The sequence below is a fragment of the Calonectris borealis genome, unplaced genomic scaffold (genome assembly GCF_964195595.1).
Source record: "Calonectris borealis unplaced genomic scaffold, bCalBor7.hap1.2 HAP1_SCAFFOLD_40, whole genome shotgun sequence".
NCBI classification, from domain to species: domain Eukaryota; kingdom Metazoa; phylum Chordata; class Aves; order Procellariiformes; family Procellariidae; genus Calonectris; species Calonectris borealis.
In genome coordinates, this window is record NW_027441454.1 from 987,321 (window position 1) to 999,517 (window position 12,197).

The 12,197-nt window shown below is 51.3% G+C and overlaps 1 pseudogene; it reads right to left on the minus strand.

Annotated features, from left to right (window-relative positions):
- Positions 1 to 1,902: 1,902 nt before the first annotated feature.
- LOC142076280 (olfactory receptor 11L1-like) lies at positions 1,903 to 5,197 on the minus strand (annotated as a pseudogene).
- Positions 5,198 to 12,197: the final 7,000 nt, after the last annotated feature.

The window sequence follows — 12,197 nt, forward strand, 5'->3', positions numbered from 1 at the left end:
GTGGGTTAGAGCCAGGGCATGGGCTGGACAAGCCCAAAACCCACAGGTCATGGACCAGACAGAGAAAGGGCACCCCAAACCCCATGGGTCAGAGCCACAACATGGACTGGATAAGCCCAAACCCCACAGCTCATGGACCAGACAGGCACCCGGAACCACAAACCCCGTTGGTCAGGGCAAGGATATGGGCAGGACATCCCGAAACATCACAGGTCATGGACCAGACAGGGACGGGCCACCCCAAACCCCGTGCGTAAGGGCCATGATGGGGACAGGAGACCTCAACACACCACAGGTCATGAACCAGAGAGGGACAGGGCACCCCAAACCCCATGGCTCACGGCCAAGACACCTGCAGGACACCCCCAAGCCCCACAGGTCTTGGACCAGATAGCAACCCGGAACCCCAAACCCCGTGGCTTAGGGCCAGGACATGGGCAGGACATCCCCAAACCCCACATGTCATGGACCAGACAGGGACAGGACACCCCAAACCTGGTGTGTCAGGGCAAGTATATGGGCAGGACTCCCCCAAACCTCACAGGTCATGGACCAGACAGGGAGAGGGCACCCCAAACCCTGTGGCTCAAGGCGAAGACACATGCAGGACACCCCAAACCCCACAGATCATGGTCTAGACAGGGACAGGACACCCCAAAACACGTGGGTCACAGCTAGGATGCTGGCAGGACACTCCCAAACCCCACAGGTTATGGAACAGAAAGGGACAGGGCACCCCAAACCCCGTGGGTCAGAGCCAGGACATGGGCTGGACAAGCCCAAAACTCACAGGTCATGGACTAGAGAGGGACAGGGAACGCCAAACCCCATGGGTCACCGTCCGGATGGCACACAACACCTCCAAAACCCACAGGTCATGGACCAGACAGAGAAAGGGCACCCCAAACCCCATGGGTCAGAGCCAGGACATGGGCTCGTGTGGAGGAATCAATGTCTGAGAGTACAAGCAGTATCTAGCGTTGGTAAACAAGAAGCCATGGGAAGATGGGAAGTGAAAGAAGCCCTGGGAAAAAGGAAGATAAGAGGTGGCAGTTCACGGTTCTGAGGGCGTGACAAAGATAAGGAAATCAGCGGAAGAGTGTCGAGATGACCTTTGCTTAGGGGATGTACTAGGGAATTCTTTGAAGTGCACACGTGGCATAATGTGAGGTATAAAAAGGCGCTTGTGCTGTATAATAAAGGGATTTTCATCTTCGTCTTTGTGCCCTCTCAGACGGAGTCCGTGTCCTTATTCGCCACACAGGTTGGCTCTGGAGTCCCTTCCTGCAGGTGTGAGTGCTGTGGGGCTCGCTTTGGCACTGAGGGCTCTTTCCGATGCCCCCATGTCTCCCTCCTGCCTCCATTATCACTCTGCTTTTGAACCCAGCAAACCCCTTCCCAAGTCCCATTCTCTACCTGCCAGTCTCACAACCTAGTTCTGGAAGGCCTGCGGGCATCTGAGATCACGGGAAGCACCTGCATGGGGGTGGGCAGCCATGCTGAACTGGGCCTCTCCACTGAACACAGCAGCGACCGGGGTCACTGGCTGGCACACAGGCCTCTACGATGGATAGAGCTCACGTTTCAGCAGCCATCCCTTTATTCCTCTCACAGAAAGAAAACCGAGAACATTTCCACAGTACCTAAAGAAGGAACCATCAACTGGCTTTAAAGAAAGAAGCAAGTCATTGGCTTTACAGAAACAAGCAATATTTACCCAATTGTCTCCCACACCCTTCCCAAAGGAAATCTCTTCTCCCTGACCCTTCCCATCCCACAAACATGCTCAATATTGCACACTCCTAAAGCAATGTCTGGGGCATTGCGCACCACATGCCTGTCCAAGTCCTCCTTACCTACACAAAACTGAAACACAAACAATTCATTCCTGCAGGTGAAACATTATTGTGCGCCCTGGGTGCAGGCCTTGGCTTTCCTGAGCCCTTTCCTCAGGGCTTCCCTGACCTCCCTGTTTCTCAGGCTGTAGATGAGGAGGTTGACCAGGGGCGTGAGGACAGTGTAGAAAAAGGAGAGCACTTTGTTGAGCTGCCTCAGTGGGGCTGTTCTGGGCAGCAGGTAGACAACAGTGATGACGGTGAGGTGGGAAGAGCAGGTGGAGAAGGCCTTCTGCCTGACCATGCTGGATGGGATCCTCAGGATGGAAGCTATGATGTATACATAGGAGGCCAGCATGAACAGGAAGGGGAAGACAACACTCAGGAAAGACCGGATGAAGGATGTGAGTGTGACCATGCTGGTGTCACAGCAGGAAAGTTCCAGCAGAGGGGTAAGGTCTCAGGAGTAGTGGTCAATTGCCTTGGGGCCACAGAACTTCAGCTGGGATAAGAAGTCCGTGACTATTGCACACATCAGCATACCCACTAGCCAAGATGCAACCACCTGCTGAAGACAGACTTTCCAGGTCATGAAGCTTGCATAGAGCAGGGGCTGGCATATGGCCAAGTACCCATCATAGGACATGGCTGCCAGCAGGTAGCACTCAGTACTTGCAAAGAGCCAAAGAACTAGAGCTGAGCCATACAGCCATTAGCAGACATCGCCTTGTCCCCAGTCAGGAAGATGGCCAGCAGCCGGGCAAGATGGTGGAGCTGTAGCAGGTGTCCGAGGAGGACAAGTACATGGGGGTGTGCAGATGTTACTCTGTGTTGCAAATGAGTGGTTTAGAGGCCGCTTAAAGAATCACCATCAAAGATATTAGCACCACACTGACACCACCAACACAACGATGAGGATGTTCCCAACCACGGTCATGGAATAGGTGATGAGTGATAGGAGGAAGAGTGGAGTGTGGAGTGTGGGCACATTCCCCACTCCCAGCAGCAGGAACTCGTGGGTGATGTCTGTTTGGCCTCTTTCCTTTTCTCCATACAGCTTTGGTTATTTTTGTTTTCCCAGTTGTCAGGAAGGAGGCCTGTGACAAAACACATGCATTCCTGCATTAAGTGGAAGAAGAGCTGTGATGGACAATGCTGCCAAAAAAAGATACAAACGAACAAAAATCTCATATACTTTGCCTTTGTTCGTAGTCCGTTTTGTCTCCCTCCAAACTAAAAGAAGGGACCCTTCTTCAAGAGGGCAAACCTGCTTGTCCCAAGAGCACTCCCTCTGGCCACAGGGCTGACTCTGACCATGGACCTGCCTCTTCCTCACGCTGGAATAAAAACATCATGTGCATTTGCTGAAATTTTGACATTCTGCTTTCCTGTGCTCAGGGGTTTTCCCAACATGACCAGAATAGCTTTTAGAACTGAGATCCTTTGCGCTCTGCCAAGGAAAACCAGTGCCATGATTCAAAATAAATTGTTTCTGTGAAACGATCAAGGCAGATGTGCTTCCTCCAAATGAGAGAAGGCTGAGCACAGTGCCGGGTGAGTGGTCTCAGCTCTGAAACACTGCCCTTCCGAGGAGAGTATTCCTGCCCTGAGCAGGCCGATTTCTTGCATTGACAAAGAGCAGGTCAGGAGTTTCCAGCTCAGACAAAGAAGGGACTGTTTAATGGGGTCATGACAGAGGATGCTTGAACCCCTCACTGTGTGTGAAACAGTAAAAAGAAGGAAAAAGTGTAACTGTGCATCAACCAGGCAGCATGTGAGAGACTTTGTGCAGGGAGGAAAATGACAGGGAGGACCATCCACTCCCCATCGTCCTCTTCTCAGCACAGGTTCCTCAGGGCTTTGGGGCTGCACGTCCAGCCCAGCGGCAGGGCCTCAGCACGGCCAGCTGTGCTCACAGGCTTCCTGCTCAGCACTGCCAGGCTGGGAGGAGTGTCCCAGGGGCGCCTGGGGGTTGAGGTGGGAGAGGAGCAGGACATGCCTGGGTGAACAGCCAGGGAGAATGCATGCCTGAGAAACAGCCCCCTGAGCCTTGCTCCTTGAAATACTTGTTACTCTAAACATTGTCAAACCCACCTCCCGGGCTGGGATGGTTTGCTTCTGGAAGAGATGAAGACAACCAGCTTTAGCAGAGCTGACCAGGGTGAATGAAGTCGCCAGCCCTCCCCACTGGATGAGAGTCAATGTGAGAAAGCTGAGGGTCTGAGCCTTTCTGGCGATGAGGGAGGGAGAAAAAAAGTAGAAGGCTGAGAAAGGACACAGCCCTGTGGGAGGAGAAGGGCTCAGGCAGTCTGGCCCTAAACACTCTTCCCAGACTTTTCCCCCATCCCAGCTGAGGTAGGTGAGTGCCCAGGCTGGCTCCAACACACCCCAGCACCACCAGCCCCTCCCCAGCATCTCTGCTCCATGGTACTGGGGCTCGGGGTATCTGTGGCAGGAGGGAGCTGGGGTGGGGACACAGGCAGACAGAGACTCAGCTCTCGCTCACAAACTTTCACTGCACAAACACCCAGAAGCACAATCAACAGTAGCCTGACTCAGGACATCCAGCACCCACCTGCAATGCTCAGCATGAAGGGGTGACCTCTGTGCTGACTGGGAACAAAGACCTGGGGTCTCACTCTCTGCCTCTGCCCCACCACATCTTCCCTTCCGTGATCTCTCTGCAAACCCTGACCCAGGTCTAATGCCCTGCTCTGGCCTTGCCCTCTTCTCCCCACAGCTCACTCAGTGAGTCTCCAGCAGCACCCGAATGCCCTCGGCTCTGCACTGTTTCCTGGGGTTTATAGCACCAACATTCCTTCAAGGACCCAGACACAGCTCGGGTCTCCCGGGGACTGCAGCAAGGGAGCGTTACTGCATTGACTCTCAAAGGAGGCTGCAATTTCTGAGCTCCTGGAAAGTTTGTAAACGCCTCTGGCAAGGCCTGCCTTTCTCCATAACCCTGAATCCTTTGAACTCTGGGTCAAGAACCTCTAGAGAGGAGGGTGAGGCAGGGCAATCATCAGGACTCATCCCAGCTCATGACACAATGCCAGAATAGTTCCCAAGGTTAAGACCGTTGTCACCTCCCTGCAGCTGACTATATATTCACTGACTCTTCTAGGTGTAGGGAGCCCTGACTGCCCGAGCTGACCCCTCCAGCCTCCCCCAGTGGTCAGAGGAAGGAAGAGGACGAGCCAGCAGGAATTTCCTCTCAGCCACAGAGACTTGGAGTGGGGTGAGACCCCTCGGATGCCAGGCTCTCCCCCTGTGGGGAGCGGCCTCCCTGAGGCACAGGGAACTTGCATGTTGGGGGCTGAAGGGAGCGGAAGTACCGAGATGTCCTCACACTTAGGGTCCATCTCTGCTACCTGGGTGGGCCCAGGGCCTCCTTTACTCCTGTTGTGGCACAAATAGGGTTGATTCCTTACGGCCCTCTTGGACTTGCATGTATGAGATACCGTGTCCTTGGCCTCTACGCTGGCTGGAAAGGCGGGAGAAGGTGGCACTGTGGGTGAACACCACATTTGTGCTGTAGCTGCTAAGGATAATGAATCTCAGCAGGAAGATTCATTTCTTATGAATACCACAATCATTTTAATGTAATGGCTAACGGTCGCGAATGAGTGGTTTAGAGGCTGCTCAAAGAATCACTGTCGAAGTTATTAGCAGGAAGTGATTTTAACAGAAATTTATAAAAGTGCGACTTAACAGAGTTCGATGGCAAGGTTCACTCTATCACTCACTACACGCATGAAGCACACAAAGGAAAAGAGCATGGGGAACTGAGAAGTCCTTGGCTAGGGTAAACACTACTTAGCAACAACTAAAACCTCAGCGTGTTATCAACATTATTCTCATACAAAAGCCAAAACACAGCACTTTACCAGCTATTAGCAAGAAAATTAACTCTATCCCAGCCGAAGCCAGGGTATCATGTTAAAACTGAGTTGGGACGATTTATACAGAGGCCGAGAATAAAAAAGTTTAAGGGAGACCCTCCCGTTGAGTGACGAGCTTCAGAGTAGACCCGGCTGGACCTACCCCTAGTCCCAGACTTGGTCAATGGTTTATGTCTAAAGATTATGTGTTTAGCAGCAGTCTGAGGTTCATTCACAACCTTCAGAAAGATCATAAGATTTTAGCAGACTCTATTTGCTAGCAGGTACTTCCATCAATACACACACACACGCAGACAGATGCAAAGATGGATAAATATACAAAGATATACCTGTTAAAAATCCCCCTCGAGTTCAGTGAAATACTCACATAAAATGTCTTGGCATTTCTCAACGGGAGAAGGGTTGAGCCTCGAGGAGCATTGCAGCCCAGGTCCCGTGCCAGCCGGTGACGGTCCTCCGAATATCACAAACTCGAGAGTTTGCAAACTCTGAGGAGCATTCATCTGAGAGGGAGATTCTGGGCACAGCCCGCTGCGGTCCAGGAGAGCTCAAAGGGTCCCACTTAGGACCACCATGTATAGGTGCGCAAGATGGTTGACTTTAGTAATCTGTAAATTTCCATCCTGGCCACAGTCCAAGGCGGTAGCGACTAAAATTCTGAAGGTTTTGGTGTTTTTACAACTGAGCTACAACTCAGATAAGATGCGCCTGGGCCAGGCAGGGGGAGTATGTTCCCAGCCTCAGCCGTGCAGAGTTTCTGATACGGTCAAGGAGCGCTCAACCGCCAGACTCAGTGCACCAAGGCCGAGGTTTCACGTGAATTTCTGAGATCAACAAGCGGCCTAGGGAAAAGGTGTGGGTGGGGAGGCACCACCACACCAACACAAAGGTGTGTGCATCACAGCTCAACACACACACTCCTTGTTTCGGGAGTGCTGGTACATGGGAGACCCTCATGCAGGGGAAGCCAGTGCAGCTCAGCTCTCACAGCGTATCTCTGGCTTCCAGTTGCCCTTTGGGAAAAGCTGAGAATCAAATCAAAGCCCTGTGTCACATCTCCCCAGCTCCCTTGGCCCTCTCAAAGACCCAGGAGCATCAGAATAGTCCCAGAGATACATGTCAGAAGATGAAAGGATAATCCAGGTTGGAAGAGACCTCCAGAGGTCAAACCTCCTGCTCAAAGCAGGGTCAGTTCTGAGGTCAAACCAAGTGGCTCAGGCCTTTATCCATCAAGTTTTGCAAACCTCCAAGGATGGAAACTGATCAACATCCCTGCGTAACCTCTTCCAATGCTTAATTGTCTTAGTGGGGAAAAATATTTTCCTTCTCTCCAGTCTGAACCTCTCTTCTCTCAAGTTCTGCCTGCTGCTCTCATCCTCTTCCTTGGCACCACTGTGAGGACCCTGGTGGTTCAATCTCGTTGACAGCCTCCTGCCCCTTCTCTGCTAGTATTTCCCTCCTCTCTAAAGCCATCTCTTCTCCAGGCTCAGCAAGCGACTTTTCTTAACCTCTCAGGAAATGACTTGCCAGCAGCGTGGGGCAGATACTCAGAGGTCATGAAGGGCATCACAAAGCTGCCCCCAACAAGATGACACATTTGGGGAGGCCAAGAGGAGCCTGGATGAGAGAGATGGGAGATTTTGGGGAGGGAAGAGGGGCTTTGCCAACAGAGATAAAGATTTTGATAAGGTAAAAAGGGATTCGAGTAATGTTGATGCCTCTGCCACGCTGACTGTGAAAACATTCATGATAGGCCCTTACCCTTTTTCTCTCCAGTAACCTTACACCCTAACCCTACCATTAGATGTTACTCCTCACCCCAACAGGAATCCACTACCGTAATCCCTAACCTCAAACCTTACTTCTAAGCCAAACCCAAACTCCTAACTGCCTAGCCTTACTCTGGCCTTATCTCTCACCTTAATCGCTAGCCCATTTTCCTAGCATTAAAATGTTGGCCTTAATCCCAGCCCTCACCCCAGCCCTTAAAAAAACCCGAACCCATAGACTTAGCCCATATCCTAAACACTAACCAGACACCCTAAGCAGAACACCAGAGCTTTCCCCTAAGCCTCTGCCTAATCCCTAACCCTGAAAGGCAAGCTCTAATCCCCAAACCCTAACCTGAACACCTAATCCGTGAAGCCCTCTTTCCTGTGCTCGAACCTGCTCATCTTTGTCCCCTCCCCAACCCTAACTTAAGTGGCTTGGCCAGGGCGGGGATCGTGAGATCCTGGAGCAGTTGCATGGCATTGGAAGAAGAAAGTGAGGTGACCTGTATCTGATCAGCTCATAGGCCACAAGGAGGAGATGGGTGGGAATGCTGTGATAAGTCAGCTGTGCCTTGGGATCTTAAGGCCCAGCAGGAGGCACGTGGGCTGTGAAGGTGGCTGTGAGCCACTTCTGTCTCTGGAGTTGAAAGGCCAGCAGCAGGAACAGGGCTGGGAAAGGGCCTGTGAGATCACTTCTTTCTGAAGCAGCTGATAGGTCAGCCCTTGACTCATGGCTGGGATATGTGCTCTCAGGCTCACATCTGCCAGTATCTTTGACAGGCGAGAGGTATGTTGATTGTGAGAATCCCTTTCCCTAAGTACCTGGTAGACCCATCCAGGAAGAGGGCTTGGATATGGTTTGTCACGTCCCTTTCACCTGAGTACATGATGGGACAGCAGCAGGCACACGGCTTAGTCATTTCCACCCGAGAAACTGAAAGACCAGCAGCAGGCACGTGGCTTGGAAGATCATGGTGAGGTTACTTCCGTCTGGTCAGTTGAGAGGCCACAAGAAGGCTGATGAGCTGGGCTATCATTATGACATTAATTATGTCTGAGAAGCTCATAGGCCAGTAGGAGGCACATGGCCATGAATGCAAGTGTGAGGTCATTGGAGACTCCAATCTCCTTGGGTGACTGGCAGTCAGCAGACCAGTTTGTTATGACCCCAGTAAGAAAGGCACTCAGACTCTGTGAAGTCTCATTTAAAATGCCATTTGTTAGAGCCAACACCATCCACAAAGAGACAATTGCGTAGGCTATATTACGTTCCTTCAGATGCTGGGAACACTGAGTTGACAGCATGGCAAGAGATGTGGTGCAGCAAGATGTGCAGATCCCACCCACGGCAGGGTTATCCCATTTTGGTCCTGCGAGCTCTTGAAGTGTTTTCTTACAGGGAAAAATTCTAGTCATAATTTCTACTGGTTTAGGATGAGATGTGCACTTGGGAATTTGTAACTACAGTTTCAGAGAAAGGTAGGGACATGGGGTTGGCCTAAGCGCCAGTAGCTTCCTGCAGACTTCTCTGTTACAATCAAGCTCATCCTGCAAGCCAGGGATAGACTCAGCACAGCACGGCCTGAAGGCCAAGCTGTCCACGGAGCACAGTCCAGCACAGCACAGGCCTAGGCCTGTGCAGGTTTACTGTTACGTGGATCGCTAACTCCTCCATGCACAATGGTCTTCTGCTCAGGATCACCGAACCTCCTGGTGAAGGTTAGAAGGAGGATGACATCTCCTTCAGACAAATAGAGGAACAGACACAGTTTTAGGCCCTGGTGATCACTGAAAAATTTGAAGACCATGGACCTTTACTTGAGGGCCTGGGTTGAAGGGAAGGTAGAAGGTGATCCCTGACCTTTCATGGGGGGCATGCTCTCCTGGACTTGTTTTTAACAAAAAGACAAGGCAGGACTGGTGGAAGATGTGGAGGGTGACTTTGGCTGAAGTGTGGGAGAAGGTGGTAGAGTAGAAAACGGCGAGGGAAGTGAGCAAGACAAATTGTAGCAGGGCTGAGTAGAGAGGAGGGATCACCTCCACCAACCCTCTGGCAGTGCTCTTCCTAACGCAGCCCAGGATGCCGTTGGCCGTCTTTGCTGCAAAGGCGTAAAGCCAGGAGAGGACAAGGCTTTGGGGAGACCTGTTAACAACCATCCCATATCTTCTTGGGTATCAGCAAGAAAATGCAGCCAGGCTCTTCCCTGTTGTGCACGATGAGAGGATGAGGGGCAACGGGCTGAAACAAGTGAGGAAAAACTTTCTCCCCATCAAGAGAGTCAAGCACTGGAGCAGATTTCCCAGCGAGCTTGTGTCATCTCCATCCCTGCAGCTTTTCATGCCCAAGATGAATAAAGCCCTGAGCAGCTTGCTCTGACTCCATAGCTGACCCTGCTGTGAGCAGGAGGTTGGCCTAGAGACCTCCTGACCTCCCTTCCAGCATGAAGGATTCTGCATTTCCATCCACCATGGATCTTGCCTTGATGATGGAAGGGAAATCACGCAGGTTCCCGGTGACCATTGAAGCCAAACAGAAAGTTTGGTCAGATGATCGGTGGCTTTCTTGTCCCACTCCAGGCATTGTTGCTCAGATGCAGGGCTGCTTGGCAGGTCCCCCAAAGCAGCCCTGATTAATGCCTATTCTCCACCTTTTCTTTTCTTTTTCCCTTTTTTCCCTGCCCACAATTTCTTCCCCTTGACCATTCTTGTATGCTCCCAGGCAAACAGCCCACCTGTGTTTTCCCTTTCCTCCCTGGCCCTTGTTTTACTTCCTTTGTATGCTCATTTGGTGTTTCTGAGCTTGTCACCATAGAAATTCCGACCTTGGCCAGCAATATCATTGAACGAGTGCAGCGTCCTGCAATTTCTCATGCTGTTATCTTGTCAGAGGCACCCCATGTCAGCATGAGCCATCTGCGTGCACATATTAAAAGCTGGTCCAATGGTGCTTCACTCCTGGGGCACCTTGAAAAACTCTGGGATTTGGCAATAGAAACCTCATGAGGTTTTACAAGTAGAAGTGGTCAGTCCTTTACTGGGGGCAGAGTAACCCCATACAAGAGGGCAGGTTGGGACCTGAACAGCTCAGGACTTACCCCGAGGAGAAGGGCCTGGGCATTGGGAGGGATGCCATATGAGCCAGTGGTGCACGCTCACCATGCATAAGGCCAGCTGCTATGGGGCTGCATTATGGGGTGCGTGGCCACCCAGACAACAGAGTTATCATTCCCTTTGTCTCAGCACTGCTGTGGCCACATCTGGATTATCGGTGTCTGGCTTTGGGGCTCCCTGGTCTGGAGGAATGGGGAGGAACTGTAGAGGCTCCAGAGGAGATCTGCCAGGAGGAAGTTTGGAGCCTGTGTAGAGAGGCTGAGGATCCTGGAATTCTTTAGACTGGTGAAGTGGAGGTTCAGGGCACAACAGGAGTAGCCAGCAACTGCTTGAAGGGTGGTTTCAGAGATGATGGAGCTTTTCTTTGTAGTGGGAAGAGAAGAAAACCTCCACAGATTGCAGCTTGGAAGGTTCAGACTGGAGGTGAGGAAAAAGAAATGTTAATCAAAGGGTCATGTTGTGGTGCAAGAGGTCACCCCGAGGGAGTCTGGATCATCACATGGTTTTGTATTTCAAGGTACAGCCAGCGAAGGTGGAGAGACATCAGTGAAGGCAGAGAAATTCCAGGGTGAGAGCTAGATGGGAAAGCAAGATGGGTGTCTGCAGCCTGAAGGGAAAGAGGTGCAGGCATGGACAGTGTAGGACAGCCTGCAGTAGAGATGGCCACGGGTTCTGGCAAGGCTGAAAGGCCCAAGGGAACCAAGGTCTTTGTCCCCTTGGCTATGGCAGCTGCCTCTGCCACCAAAGCCTACCAGGAGAAACTTTATTTTGAGGCTCTGGACTTTGTTTCTTCTTCACCCCTTCTTGGAGAGGCCGGGAAGGGTTGCACAGTTTTTCTACACTTGGCATTCCTCACCCTCACACCCCACTGCCCCAGGAAGAACCCTGATCTAACGAGGGACAGGATCTGCCTTCCCAGGGTCTGGGGTCAGGGCTTGGCCTTTCTGCTTCATAAAAGAAACCAAGGGTTTTCTCAGCGTTACAGCCACCTGCTCAGTGCCTTTGCCTACCTGCAATCACAGCCTCCAATTATCTGCTCTAACGAGTCCATGGGGAGGCTTTGTCAGTGATGGTCCTCAGTGGGGCCCATTAATGCTTCAAGGTACTTTGAGTTTTGTTTCTCACTTTGACTTCTTGAGCAATTTGTTCAGTCTTCTCTCAGTGTCTGTGGTTCATGGACAGCCCCAAATACCACATGGGGGTCATTAAAATACAGAAAGCCCTAACAAGCCATGTCTCTTCCTGTAATTTTATTCAAGTCTCCAAGGCTTGTACAGCTAATTGGAGTGATTTCATAATGTAGTTACAGAGGAAGATTTCAAAGTGCACCTAATAAAAAATATTTTTTATTTTAAAGGTTATATTTTATTACTTTTCAGTTTAGAGAAGAGGTGATAGCGTCATTCTCCAATTGATATTGATCCAGAGTGTCTCCTCAGAAGGTCTGGACAGCTAGGAAAATCAGTCTCTTGAGTCTGACACTGTATGGACAACCTTGCTCCTCACCTCCCATACCCCACCATTTCTGTCGTTGGCCACCAGGGATTTACATCACTTTGCCTTACATCAGACTTCTC